Genomic DNA, 11,656 nt, shown 5'->3' on the forward strand with positions numbered 1-11,656 from the left:
TGTGCCCTTCTATTTTTACTTGAAAAATCTGACAATCCCAGATGAATATCTCCTACGGTTTCCAAGGTTCACCATCGAGAACCCCAGAGGAACATTTGGGGGGCCGAGTTTCTCCGGAGGCCTCGCAGAGCAGCCCGAGGAGTACTTTCCAACAGGAAGGAGGACTTTACCCGTGGGCTCCCCACACCCCGCCTGCCTCACTTGGCTCTCAACCTGATTGCGTTTCTGACATCCACCCCTCATCTCATGTTGCTTTACTTAGAACCCTTTATTTTGTTGCTTATACAGTATTTGTCGGATTTGGGGCAACATTAAAGCCGCTGCCACCTAAATTTGCGGGTAATCACTCAATGTGATGTACTTCCATAGATTTACTTTGCAAATGCTCGGATATATGTCAACGCCTTATCTGTGGGGCTTTGAAATTAGTTTTACAATACATTCACAAAAATTTAGATTAGAGGAAGCCTCCACGAGCCATGCTGAATAATTCAGAGAACAGTGACTTGACGCTCATTTATTAAATATGAAAAACACGGCATTTGTGCAGTGCTTTAAAGCTCTGGCGTCTATCAATGACAATTTCCATCTATTCTGAAATAAAATGCACAATCTGCCACTGATATTATGTTTTCCCGGATAACTCAGACATCATTCTTGCAGAGGTAATAAATTACAGTATCTTCTTCCTGAAACACGACAGTCAATTAGCCATTATCTGCCATCCAAACAGTCAACTCACTCCTGAGAGGATTTCGAGATGAATCCTGTCATTCAGCCCATAAGCAAATTGATAAAGATTTTTCTCCCCATTGTAACAGAATCTGTGAATAGTCTGACTTGGTTTCTCGGTGAGTGTACAGTCACCTGCATTGGGAATCCATCACACGTCCGCGTGGCCTGAGACACTCTGCACACGGAGCTGCGGGCCCTGGGAATGCGGCTGGTCTGAACTGAGGCAGATGGAAGTGGAGACACACGCACCGGAGTTTTGACTTCGGATGAAAACAAAAAACACTGTATATTATTTTATATTAATTGCATCTTGGATCCATTTCCGTATATATGTATATTGGTATATGAAAGATACTGTTAAAATTCCGCCTTTTTTTTTTTCACTTCTTGATGTGATCACTAGAAAACTTTGTCAATGCACCTCACTTTGTGTTTCTGTGGGTAATGCTGCATCAGACAGTAAGCTTCCTGGGGGTGAAAACTGGGTTGCATCATCACGGTTTATACTCCTATAGACGGTTCTTTGAACAGCAGGCCATTTCCACAGTCTACCTTCTTACTTTGCTGCAAAAATCACTGAAATTGGGCTTCTGTTTTCACCCATCACATTGCACCATCCCCAAAATGATTCTTCATTATTATTCACGTTGTTTTATAATATACAACCCCCACTTCTCACTTCACAGACATTTACACTTGACTGAGCATTGCTGCACACACTCCTTGAACGCTCGCCCTTTGCAGGGTCTGTGCCACTAGACTCTGTGGATCGTTTGTTCTCTGCTAACGTCCCTATTGAGCCTCTGTGGGTTCATCAGCATCCCTGCCCTCAGCAGTGTTGGCTGTTTTTCCTGTAGATAATATTTTCTCCTGTTGTGATTTTATTCAATCGGGTGGTTTAACTATCACCGACAGACTGGTCTGTTTATGTGTGTGTGTGTGCACATGCATGTGTAAATTATATAAAAATCTATTTCGTTTTGGTGTCCCGGGGAAGGGTGATTCACCCTGTGTGTGGGCGCGAAGACCAAACCCGGCCTGTGAGCGAGCTCCACGGTGAACTGTTGCACATGAGGGAGGGACTCCAAGGCCTCTGCTACATGGCTTACAATCACGAGGACCTATTTGTGTTTACAGACCTGTGAGTCAACTGATGTTTGGCTGCTGTAGGTCGGGCTCGGCTGGAAGCTGCAGGCCCCACGTCTCCTGGCCTTGTCTCCAAATTATGCATTTGATTCCAGTTCCTTAGTTTCTGGGAGGGTCCCAGGAGGATGGGGCTGGGGCTCAGAGGACACGTTCTTCTCTGTGGCTGGTCACCAGAGAGCAAGAGCCAAACTATGCAGGCAATCGAGGGAGTCTGCTGTAGCATCACATCCAAACTCAGCACCAGTGAGGTGGCAAGGTGGCTTCACCCAAGGTGGGAATGTTACCTTACAGTGAACCAGCATTTTATGATTTTTAAACATGTCCTGAGATGTTTCTTTTATTTTCAAGTATTACTGCCATTATTGTATTACTCGGGAAAAGCACAGTATGAGAAGTGACTTCAAAATCTCAGTGGCTCACAAAACCATGTGTTTTATTCTTCACACTAATGTGCTTGTGAGTCAGTTATGACTCTGCTCATAACAACCTCATTTTGTGACCCTCTCTGAGGGAGCAGCCCCCATAAGTAACGCCGCCAGTCTTACAGCAAAGAGGAAAGAGAAACATGGTGAATCTCAAATTGGCTCATAAAGCTTTTCCTTGAAAATGACACACATTACTTCTATCAACATTTCATTACCCAGAGCACAAGCCATGCTGCTTCTAAACTCAACAGGGCAGGGATGTATAATCACCCACAAGGAAATGAAGTAAATAATTGTGAACAATGCAGTCTGCCATACTTCCTTGAATTCAAGCATGGATCATATTTGCAAACTTTATTATTCTTTCTGATTGTGACACCATAGGAATACAGTGAATATTGTCCCTGAATTTAAGAATGTTCAAAAAATAATAATCTGTGGCTTTGTGGAGCTAAATTTCCAGAAAAGTCAGGCACGTTTGTTGGACTGATCTGCTATGTACAATTCCATAAACTGGATTTTTTTTAAGAGCACAATTTGTGAACAAACCAAATGGCCACAGGACTAAAGATCCAAAAGACACAATAAGGTCAGAGGTGTATTTGGCGTTATTTTCCTATCAGGAATTGGCCAGTTATAGAAGTGTAGAATGAAAATCTAAAAGGCTGAAAATCTAAAAGATTGAGATTATTCTGCAGAAAGGACTTTCTTCCCAAAATCTGGTTGTGTGTTGAGACGTATGAGGCACACACACTCAGAGAAGGTTTATTACCCACATAGTGAGGTTGTTTGGGAAGGCTCCCTCGCCAGGGGCTCATTACATCATACTGTGGTTTGGGGGAGGGATGGGGTGAAGTCTCTTGTGCTCATGGCCTGGGTCATGTGTGCTTTAAAATTCTGGCCAGTGTCAGAAGTGGGGACACTAGAGTATTAGCTTGCACAGATGTAGAACAGAAGTGAACAGGAGTGGAGGGGCTGTAGGAGTCAACAGTCAAATATCAGAAATGAAATCAGACTTGTTACAACAGCTTTTAGGTGGGACGTTAGAGTTCAGAATTTCCAAGAGTAGAGGACCTGGTAAATGTGCTAGGAGTTGGGTTGCACACCCAACAGGGCACACACCATGTGAGCAGAATAGGCAAGTCCCATAGACACTGAAATATGGCATTGCAACATCTGCACATCTATTTGAAACAAGACGCTACAGGACACTTAGAGTCCAGAGCATAATTGCCTTAAGGAAAGAAAAGTAAACACATAATTTCTGGGGGAAAATAATCTCACTCACCATTTCAAATTACACCTATATTTATTCATAAACAATATCTGATATGCAATCACAAAGAAGTAGACATGTAGCAATGCTCTATGTTAGATTTGAGGAAGAATAAAGGTAAACCATTGTTAGCTGTGTCTTAGTCAGCGCTGGCTGCCACTACACAATGCCACAGGCCAATGGTTTAACCAATGGAAATTCATTTCTCCCAGTTCTGGAGGATGGATATGCTAGATCAAGTTTTTAGCTGATTAGTTGCTGGGTAAGAGCCCACTTCTTGGCTTATAGTTGGGCACCTTCTAACTGTGCCCTCACATGGTGGGGAGGGAGAGGGAGAGAGAGAGGGTATGAGCTTTTTAGTGTCTTTGGTGTCCTAAAAGGACACAAATCCTATGGGTTAAGGGGCCCCACTCTCTTGGCTTTATCTACCCTAGATTAATTAAGGCCCTCTGTCCAATTACAGTCACATTAAGACAGGGGCTTCACAAGACATAAAATCTGGGAGGAAACAAACATTCAGGCAATAATCTATACAGTAAGACCAATAGGAGGTCAATGTAATGGTATTATCAAAAGTGAATTTTAAAATGATTAAGATTAATATGCTTAAAAATAGAACTCAAGACTAAAGAACAAATGACCCAACTTAAAAATCAGGAAAAGACCCCCTAGACATTGCTCTAAGGAAGATATATAAATGGTCAATAAGTACATAAATAGATGTTTAGCATCACTAGGGAGGTGGACACAAAAACCACAATGAGATACCCCTATTAGCATGGATGCTATCAAAGAGCACACAAATGAACAAAACAAAAACAAACAAGTGTTGATGAGTATGTAGAGAAATTGGAACCCAGCATTGCTGGTAGGAAGGTAAAACTGGTGCAGCCACTATGGAAAATAGTATATGCTGTTCTTCAAAATACTAAAAGTAGAATTAGCATATGATCCAGCAATTATGCTTCTAGTTACATAGCCAGAGAATTGAAAGTGGGGCATGAAGAGATATTCGCACACCCTTGTTCTTAGCAGCATTATTCCCAATAGTCAGAAGGTGGAAGTGATCCCAGTGGATGAATGGATAAACAAAATGTGGTCTGTCCACACGATGGAATATTATTTAGTCCTGAAAATGAAGGAAATTTTGATATAAGCTACAACACAGATGAATCCTAAAGAATTTGCTGAGTAAAATAAGCCAGTCACAAAAGAACAAGAACTATCCGGTTTCACTTACCTATCTGCATTTAGGGCAGTCAAAGCCATACAAATAGAAAATAGCTGGTGGGTACAAGAGGCTGGGGTGCTGGGAGGTGGCACTGGGGAGTTGCTGTTTAGTGGATGTGGGGTTAGTTTTGGGATGATGACAAACTCTGCAGGTAGATGCTGGTAGTAGTTGGGAAGCAGTGTGAATGTTCTTAACGCCACTGAACCATCCATTCAAAGGTGTTCAACTTGTAACTTTTACAGTATACATGTTATACCACAACTGAAAATAAATTAAAATAAAAATAATAATTTTTTATGGATGATTTCTGCAGAGAACTGAAAGTGACATGAAAGAATACTAAAAAAACCCAGAGTTTAAGGACACGATAACGGTAATTACAATGATGAGTGAATTTAATAGACTATTAAAGACAGCTGGAGCTAGAGCTGACAAACACTTTACGCCTGAAGCACAGAGAGAGAAGTCAGAAACTAAGAAAATGAAATAGGATATTTAATCCAACTCGTTTGTAAAAGCCATAGTCTCCATAAAACTGATTCAAGACTCCAAGCCACAGATTTGAAAACCTCTACAAACTCGAAATAGGGGAATAAAAAGGAAACCATCCAGGTTTATCCTCATAAAAAAGTGCTGTAAACCAAACACAGAAAAAGTCTTACAAATATCCAGACCAAAAAAAGTCATTAACTTCCAAAGAATATTGTAATGACATCTGACATCTCAACAGTAGCAATAAAAGCCAGAAGACAATGGGATGGCATTTTCAACATGTTGACAAAAATTATGCCAACATATAATTCTATCATAAGAAAAATACCTTCTTCAAAATGAATGCAAAATAAAGATATTTTGGGGCAAGCAAAAACTAAGATACTGGTTTATGAGCAGACACACAGACATTTGAGAATAATCTTCAAATAGGAAGAAAATAATCTAGCACAGAAAGAAGGTGAAAATTATCAGTAGAAAGAGTCAATAAATAGGCAAATCTAAACAAACACTGATTGTATGAAATAGTAAAAAAAAAAATGCCTTGTGAGACTGAAACTATATAGAAAATCTAAATAAAATACTTACAAAATTTCACAGATCAGTTTTGCTAACCTTCACACTAATTTAGGGTTAGTCACGTTTCTAAAAGACCAGATAATTCACAAGCTAGAAGAGTAGAAAATTAAATTAGAAAACATTAGGATAATTCAATTAAAAAAGACAAAGGAAATTGAATAATTGAATAGAAGAGGTAACTAGAATAACTGTTAAAATTAAGGCAGAGACTGAAAGTTGGGTATAGAACAAAACACAGCTGCCTATGAGAGACATACCATTATCTACTGAAACAAAAAGTTGAAATTACTAGTATGAAAAAAGTTATATCTTGCCACCACTCTCCAAAAAATAAAAATATTTAATTATACAAATATCAAAGTCAACTTCCCTAAGAAAAGACACAGTATGAGAAAGAGGAGAATATTTTAAGGCAAAATTATAATCTCCCAAATAAAACTTTTGCCTCTTTAAAAATAGCTTTACTATTGCCATTAAAATTCGTCTGCAACAGACTAATCTACAAGTGGTACCTAGTGGTATATAAAGGGCTAATAGTGCAAAGAGACAAAATTCAGAATGGATGTTAAATGTCTGAACTACATGATGAACTAGCTTTATCTCACTGAGCATGAAAAACACTGCACCTATCAACCCCCAAGTATGCATTTTTCTCAAAGACACAAGAGATATTTACTGATATTTACTGTGCCCCATAGACTGGGGCACATAGTGAGTCTCAACAATTATAGAATGACTCACCTCATACAGATGATAGTTTCTACATGCAGTAAAATTAAACTGTATAGTGGTAATAAAAACATTTTTAGAGGGGGCACGAGGGGCAGAGAGAGAGACAGAATCTTAAACAGACTCCCTGATGAATGCAGAGCTGGACGTGGGCCTTAATCTCACAATCCTGCAATCATGATCTGAGCCGAAATCTAGTTGGATGCCTAACCCACTGAGCTACCCAGGGGCCCCAAAAAACATTTTAGATTCCACATGTACTTGAAGATTAAGAAGTACTTTTCTGGATAACTTACGGGTCAAAGTATAAGTCATTGTGTACCAGAGTGAATCAGAATCTATTTTGAACTAAATGAAGGTTAAAAAAAAAAAAAAAAATATATATATATATATATATATATATATATATATATATGACATTGATGCCTCTCAATTTGAGCTTTAGAGAAAATATAAGTACATCTATTAAAAAAGACGGGCTTGTAAACAGGTATGTCAGCATTGACCTCAAGAAGCTGTAAAGAGCACAGCAAATTAAACCCAATGCAATTACTCTATTTACAGAAGAAACAAACTCAAATTTTCACCCAAATAATGCAAAAAAAAAAGAAAAAAAGAAAATGAAACACTAATTTGTGATAAAAATCACATTTAACATTTGTTGTGTGTGTGTATATATATATATATATATATATAGCAGCTACCATAATAGTTAACAGTGAGAGACCAACAAATTCAACAAATTCCCTCTGAGATTAGAAACAGGACAAAGATGGATTGAATTGATTCACCAATTCAAGAAATCATTGTTCTAGAGGTCTTAGTCTGTGTAACAAGGCACGGAGAAGATAGCAAACAAATATAGATTATAAAGGATTAAAGAAAACCAACATTAATCATAGATGTCATGTTTATTTTTGGAGGAAATCCAAGTGTGCCTCCAAAGAAGCAATTAGAATTACACAAATTTACCAATAATATGGAATATAGATTATATATATATATATATTTTAAAGGAGTTTTATTTTATAAATGCCAGCATGAAACAATCAAACAACAATCTTTGGAAAGAAAAAAAAAAAACTGCCATTTACAATGGCACCCAAAGCTCAACAGGGCTTATGAGTAAATCTAATAAAAGATATGTAAGAATCTACTGAAACTAAAATTGTTAAGACAAATGAAGACGTACTTTAAATAAAAAAAACTAATATCCTATGTGCATATTTTGAAAGGCTTAAAGTTGTAAAACAGCATCTAACAAAATTATGTATAGATTTAATGAAAACTCAATCAATACCCAAGACAGTTGTTTTCTTTTTTTTCCCCCAGTGTGGTAATTGATGGACATACTGAAACATACATTTGGAAATGTAAAGGGCAAATATATCAAAGAAAAATTTTAAGAAAAATATGGTGAAGAACTTAAGTTGCCAGGTATCAAGACATTTCAAAGCCACATTCGTGAAAATGATGTGATTGTTAGCGTGAGGATAACCAGCTAGACCAACGGAATGGAAGGTGTAAGACCAAATATAACTAAGCAGCTAACCAAACAAGCAAACAAATAAAACACTAACATTTGATCTAAAACAATGTCTAGACCCAAAACAGTAGGGAAAGGGGGTTCTTTTCAGTAATTTGTGCTTGGCTAATCAGATAGATACCATACAGAGAAAGGAGGGGTGAAAAGAATCTTCACCACCACCTTACCTCATACTCCCAACTAATTCCAAATGAATTGTTGAGAAAACTGAGAAAGGTAAACATGACACTTTGCCTGTAAATGTCAAGATAGTGAATAAATATGGCTGTGCCATCCATAAGATCTCCATGGCAACTGCTCACCTACACCTTTGCAGGGAGAAAGCAGCATCCTTTAGGACGGGCGTGGCCAGATGTGGCCTACAGGCAACAACAGCAAAGGAGAATGGATTCATGACCTAGTTGGAAAGAAATATTCGTTGAATACAATGCAAAAAATTCAGCCTTAAGGGAGAAGATGAAAAGTACCAATTACATAGAAATTAAGAATTCTTCTGCATCTAATGATGGCACCAAGAGAAAAAAAATTGCCAGTCACTGGCTGGGAGAAACAACTGGAACCATAGTGGCCTGCTACTGAGAGTGCACATGTAAGATCACTCTGGAAAGCAGTTCATCATTGTCTGTGGAAGATGAACTTTCGTGTTCTATTGCTGTTTCTAGGTGTTTCCCACAGGATGTATGTTTATATACGCAGGTACTAAAATACATGTATTCATTCAGAACAACATCATCTTTAGTAGCGGTGTCCGTAAAACAACCTAAAATCCTTCCCATTCAGAATAAACAAGGGGAAGCTATGGAATATTATGTTGAACTGAAAAGGAGTGTATGATGCCGTATGAACGTGGAAGAATGAAACATGGACGTGTTGATGTTGAGTGAAGGAAAGAATGAACAGAAAATACAGCTGGTGTGATTTTAAAACAGCCCAAATCAATGAATTTTGGAAACAAGTTGGTGTGGTGATCAGGAGAGGAAATTGTCGGTGTCTGGTACGCTATTAATTGACCTGCATGGTGTTTTCACCCTATAACAGTTCATCTAGTTGTATTCCTTGATTTATGTACCTTCCTTTATTTATGTTAAATGTTTTCTTTTTTTAAGATGAATGAATATATATATATATTCATATATACATTATGAATATATATATATATTCATATATATTCCCCCCCCACCCAGTATTCCTCAGGTTAAAATATCTGACTATTTTAGCTCCAGGACCGTATTTACAATGCTCAGATCATAATCTCTACAGCCAGAATTTCCAGGTTCAAATCCTCAACTGCTCTGCACTAACCTTGGGCAAGGTCATTGATACTTTTGTGCTTCATATTCCTCAGTTGAAATGAAAAAGCTAATGTCATGATTCCTGTTGAGAATTGCACACGATAATGTGTGGACCCCCACCGAGCAGGACACAGAGTAAGCACTAAACCTTGGTAGACTTTTCTGCATTTCAATTTACATTTTATTCTCATCAGATGTAAATCCTGAATGTATTTAACTGTTGTCAATTTTCGTGACCTTTCCATTACAGGAGCTTCAGCCAGTAGTCATTATCTAAATGTGGTAATTATTGAAACATTGACAATGAGAAATAACTGATGCCAGCTTGCTATTCCATAAGTTTTAATGCTAGCAAAGTATACATAAATATATGTATTTTAATGTTCAATTTTGAGTCTATAAATCCCTAGCATCAATGAGAGTAAAAAAAAAGCTAATGTTCTTTTGTCTTTTTTTGGTTCTGATTTAGTGTGGTAGCAGTAACTGATTCTGTTCAGCAAGCAGCACACGGGGGTGATGAGGTTTCAAGCAGCACATTGGCCTCCTCATAAGTTCTGTGTCCAACAAACGAGCCACCAGCTCTAGTGAGCAGCCAATTTTGCTTGGCAACTTGCAGAGTCTTCCCTTGGGTCACTCTGATCCTGTTCAGGAAAACCAGGAGAATATTCTCCCTCTTCTTGTTGGAAAAATTCAGTTTTATTGAACATAAGAAAAAAATACTTCCTTCTTTTTTGCCACTGGTGAGAACACAATCAACGGTGTTGGTGAACTAACTATATTTGTAGTGAAGTTACAAGGATAACGGGGCAGTTAAGCAAGCAATTGAGATTCTAGAGACTAATACTGATTTGCTACGACGCGCCACCCTGACTGCGCGACCTAGTTCGTGTCGAGTGTGCGCGACATCCTCTTAACAGTATTTTGTCGACCCAAAACGGAAGCAAACAAAGCAGCCAGCTATCGACAAATCAACGGAAGGGGACATGTTGTGTATTCCGGTTAGAGTGGAGGTGGTGCTGGTGGTGTGAAGAGTGACACATGTCTACGAGGCATGTCCCGTCAGGGCATCCAGCCCGTGCTTGGAAAATCAGTGCTAAGCAGGGATGCAGGGGTGAAAATAGGGAAAGCAAATGCGTCTTACTTTGCCATTTTACCTAGGATCAGCCGTGGCTTTGTGCCGAAGGCTTTTTAGAAAGATGTGAAGCATTAAAATGACTAATTATAAGCACACTTTACACCATTCCGTGAGGCCTTTATGATTACAAAAAAAGCAGCACACTTTCTAATTGCTGCTGAGGGGGCTGTGGTGTCTAATATTGTATTAAACCACGGTACCAGCATTTTAGTTACTTATGCAAAAACCACATCTGCAATTGATAGAAATATTTATCAGTGTGTTCACCAAAATGAAAAAGCACTGAAGCAAGTAATAGCATTTAAAACAAATATAGGAAAGTCCAAATGAAAATGAAGCATTTGAATAATTACACAGTGTGCAGCCCGGAATAAATGATATCAAAATCCACTTGTGTTTCAAATCAACAACACTGACACGTAACAGAATCTCGATGATACTGTACAACGAAAATTCAATCCGTAAAAACATCCTCGTAGAACATTTCAGGACAATGGGAAATCTGCAATTTTTCTTTCGCATAGAACAGTTGGATGCTGGAAATCATTATTTTTTTTTTCATTATTATCTCATGATTACAGGGTAATAATGATTATCTATTATCTCATGTAACTCATGTGTTCTAGTTTAGGACTCCCGCATTGTGGAGACTGTAAGGAGTTTAGTGTAAGCTTGCATTTATTTCGGGAGCTTGTGACATCGGATGCATGAGCTGCTGCTGCCCTGTGCATCTGCAGTCCTGTCCAGGTGAGAGCGGGCCCCCGGAGGTGTGGGGCCTGCTTGCTCCTTCTTTTTCTTTTTTTTTTAAGTTTATATATATTTTTTTTCTTAAAGATTTATTTATTTATTTATTTATTTATTTATTTATTTATTTATTTATTTATGATAGACACAGAGAGAGAGAGAGAGAGAGGCAGAGACACAGGAGGAGGGAGAAGCAGGCTCCGTGCCGGGAGCCCAACATGGGACTCGATCCCGGGACTCCAGGCCACGTCCTGGACCAAAGGCAGGCGTCAAACCACTGAGCCACCCAGGGATCCCCCTGCCTCCTCCTTCTAAAGTGCGTGCAG

The 11,656-nt window shown here is 38.6% G+C and overlaps 1 long non-coding RNA gene across 1 annotated transcript in view; it reads right to left on the reverse strand.

Annotated features, from left to right (window-relative positions):
- The window catches only part of LOC112658983 (uncharacterized), a 32,319-nt gene that overhangs the window by 19,095 nt on the left and 1,568 nt on the right, over positions 1-11,656 (reverse strand). The gene's annotated exons all lie outside the window — the stretch shown is intronic.

The sequence above is a fragment of the Canis lupus genome, chromosome 2 (assembly GCF_003254725.2).
Source record: "Canis lupus dingo isolate Sandy chromosome 2, ASM325472v2, whole genome shotgun sequence".
Classification (NCBI taxonomy): domain Eukaryota; kingdom Metazoa; phylum Chordata; class Mammalia; order Carnivora; family Canidae; genus Canis; species Canis lupus.